General features: G+C 34.6%; 1 non-coding gene across 1 annotated transcript; it reads left to right on the forward strand.

Annotated features, from left to right (window-relative positions):
• Nucleotides 1-3,433: 3,433 nt before the first annotated feature.
• LOC128294799 (small nucleolar RNA R71) lies at nt 3,434-3,540 on the forward strand. Its single transcript, XR_008285106.1, has one exon. It is a non-coding gene; the product is annotated as a small nucleolar RNA R71 (small nucleolar RNA).
• The last annotated feature ends 458 nt before the right edge of the window (nt 3,541-3,998 follow it).

The following is a 3,998-nucleotide window of genomic DNA, read 5'->3' on the forward strand; positions in this document are numbered from 1 at the left end:
AGAAGTGATTTAATCTTTTGGGTTTGTAAGTTGTCTCTAGTTTTTCCTTGCTTTCCTTTTGATAATCTCGTTCGTATTAATCAGTTTTTAACACGAAACTATAAAATCACCTAAACCAACAAAGATGAATTTTTGGTTTCAAAGTTAAAATCTCGAAAAGAAATTAGTTTTCAATGCATTGGTGTAACTCATCCAAGTTTGGCTTAAACTTTTAGGCCCGGTTTGGGGTGTTACAGTAAGTACTTAATAGCCGCATGATCGGTAATCACTGTAACTTTGGTACCTATAAGATATGAACAAAACTTGTCAAAAGCAAAAAAATGTATCAAACAGTTCTTTTTCAATTCTGTATATTTAATCTAGGCTCCTGTTAAAGTTTTTCTTGCATAGTGGGCAGGGTGAAACACTTTGTTCCTTCTTTGACCCATCATAGCTCCAACAGTGAAATTGCTTCCATCACACATCAACTAAAAAGGTGAGTTCCAATTAGGTGTAACAATTATTGGGGCTAAGATTAACAGAATTTTCAATTTCTCAAAAGTTTCTAAACATGCTTTGTTAAAATAAAAAACAATATCTTTTTATAAAAACATACACAAAGGTCTAGAAATTTTTGAAAAATCCTTAATAAATCTACAATAAAAACCGACATGGCCTAAGAAACTTCTAACTTCTTTTACACTAACTGGGGGTGGTAATCTTTCAAGTATGTCCACCTTTTCTTTATCCACTTCAATTTCATTTTTGGAAATCTTATGTCCTAAGACAATTCCCTTATTAACCATAAAGTGGCATTTCTCCTAGTTAAGGACAAGATTCGTCTCCTCGTATCTTTTTAGTACCTTAGCCAAATTACTTAAACAAACATCATAAATGTTACCAAATATAGAAAAACCATCCATGAAAAGCCCAACAAAATTTTCAACTATAACAGTGAAAATTGACATTATACAACTATAACATGTTGGTCTTCCAGGGCTAAAACTATTTGCTTGTATCCCGAATATCCATCTAAAAAGCAATAAAATTCATTACTTGCTAGTCGATCTAACATTTAATCCATAAAAGGCAACGGAAAATGATCCTTACATGGCTTTGTTCAACTTTGTGTAGTCAATATAGATTCTCCAACCTATGACAGTTAATGTTAGCATTAACTCATTTTGTTCATTTTTGACAATCATGATTCCACCTTTCTTTGGTACACATTGTACTGGACTTAACTAAGAACTATCTGAGATGGGGTAAATAATTCCCACATCTAACCATTTGATTACCTCCTTCTATACCACTTCTTTCATGATAGGGTTAAGTCTCCTTTTCTATTAATTTTACCTTTTTCACCTTCCTTTAAAATAATTTTGTGTATATAGAAGGAAGGACTTATACCTCGTATGTCAGCTATGGTCCAACCAATTACTTTTTTAAATTTCTTTAAAATAACAATAAATTGCTCCTCTTGATGTTTTGTCAAGTCTGCTAAAACAATCACAGGAAAAGTAGAACTATTAACAAGATAAATGTATTTTAAATGGGATAGAAGTACCTTTAGTTCGAGTTTAGACGGTTCATTGGTTGACAACTTGGGTTTTGTAAATTCTCGAACTTCTAACTCTAGCGATTCAAACCTCAGTGGTTGATCATAACTCCTCGAATTGGCTTCCATTAAAACTAAACCTTCATTACATTTTTCATCTTTGAATGGTTTAGACCCAAAGTGTTCTCCGATGGGTCTTCTTCATAATTGTTTTCCATAGAAACTAAGGTTTCTAATTCCTCTATTACTGAACATTCCTCCATCGGATCGAGAAATTTCATCTCTTTCAGAACGATAAAATGTTACCTTATTATCTTGAACTCGTATGATGAGTTTGCCTTTTTGCACATCTATCAATGTTCTTCTCGTCGCTTGGAAAGGTCTCCCAAGGATGATTAGAACTTCTTTATATGTTTCAAAATCCAATACAATGAAGACATTAGGAAAAATAAATTTATCAACTCTTACCAAAACACCCTTGATCTTCCCTTCGAGATATGCTAACGACCGATCCACTAGTTGAAGTGTCACAGTAGTTGGTCTTACTTCACATATTCCCAATAGCTTGAAAATAGATTTGGGCATCAAGTTGATGCTTGCTCGTAAGTCGCATAAAGCTTTAACATAGTAAGATTCACCGATGTTGCAAGGTACCGTAAAGCTTTCAAGATCCTTCAGTTTAGAGGTAGCTCACTACACTCTTTTGTCAAAATGACAATCTCATACTCACTAAGTCATTTCTTCTTAGACAAATTATCCTTCATAAACTTCATATAGTTGGGTATTTACTCTAAAGCCTCCACCAATAAAATGTTGATGTGTAATTGCTTTAAAACATCCAAGAACTTCTTGAGTTCTACCTCTTGTTTCTACTTATTCTACTAAAGTATTTCAGGATATGGAACTTTAGGTTGATATGGTCAACTTTTCTGAGGAGGTAAATCTGCAAAAGTAGGTGTTAGCTTTTCAGAATTCACTAGTTTAAGGTTTACCTCATCAGATTTCTCAGCACCTGATTTTTCTAGTATAGGAACTTCAACTATTGGTTGACTTTCCTTCTTTTCAGTAGGCTAATTTTCAATCATAACCTCCTTAGGTTCCAAAATCTTACCACTTTGTAACTCGACCCCCTTGCAATGTTTCTTACCCAAATTTCTCAAATTTTCTATATAGCTTGGCAAGGCTCATTGTGGTCTACTATGAAGCTTAGTAGCTAATTGACCCATCTGGTTCTCTAAATTTTTCAGCGTTACTGTTTGACTTTGGATCAATGTGTCATTTTTAGTCATGTATGCTTTCAACAAGTCATCCAAAAATGTTTGATGACTCAACTTGAGGTGGTTTTGGGGCTTGTTGGTTAAACCCTTGGGTTTGGTTAGGTCTATGCTCCATTCATCCATTTCCTTAGTTACTCTAGGAAAAGTTCGGATGATTCCGCCATGAAGGATTGTAGAAGTTGGGTTGTGGTCCTTGTCCATTTCTATTTTGATACTGGTTCCTTACATAATACACAAATTTAGGGTTTGAATGGAAATTCTCAAAAGAATGACCATCCCCACAGTATACTCAAGAAATTACATTGTACTGACTTGGTGATTGAGCTACAAAATTGTTCAAACCATTAGTGGTAAACTGTTTTAACATTGAGGAAATAGAAGATACCTGAGTAAAGAGTGAAGTCAGTGCATCCACTTTATGCACTATGACTTCTCGTCTTCTAGAAACTACTCTCAATTTGTCAGCCATTGATAATTGTTACTTGCGATCCTCTCAATGATTTCGTAAGCCTTATTATAAGACTCAAACAAAATCACACCATTCAAAGAAGCATTTACCATTAATCTTGTATATGTGTTCAAACCATTATCAAATGTCTCCAATTGGATACAATGAGGAATCCCATGATGAGGACACTTACGAAGTAATACCTTGAATCTTTCCCACGGCTCATATAAAGATTCGTCATCCATTTGTTGGAAAATAGTTATCTCATTTCACAATTTTGTGTTCTTACTCAGTGGAAAATACTTTACCAAAAACCTTTCTGCTAATTCTTGCCATGTAGTTATTGAACTTGGTGACAATGAATTCAGCCATGCTTGTGCTCGATCTTGCAACGAGTATAGAAATAGCTTCAACCTCAGTGCATCTTCAGTCACAATAGCCAACTTAAATGAATCACTCACCTTCATGAATAATTAAAGGTGTAAGTGTGGATCTTCCGTGGGCATACCATTAAACTGGCCCACCGTTTAGAGCATTTCAAACATCCTTAGTTTCAATTTAAATTGGGGTGCCTCGATATCCAGCCTTCTGATTCCCATATTTAATTCATCAAAAAGTGGCACAGCGTATTGTCTTATGGCACGATCCCTATCATCAGCAATAAGGATTGGGTTGTGCATTTGTTCGACTCCATTACATTGTCCATCTTTTTTTTATTTCGAAAGTCCATCTCTAC

Source organism: Gossypium arboreum, chromosome 6 (genome assembly GCF_025698485.1).
Source record: "Gossypium arboreum isolate Shixiya-1 chromosome 6, ASM2569848v2, whole genome shotgun sequence".
Lineage (NCBI taxonomy): Eukaryota > Viridiplantae > Streptophyta > Magnoliopsida > Malvales > Malvaceae > Gossypium > Gossypium arboreum.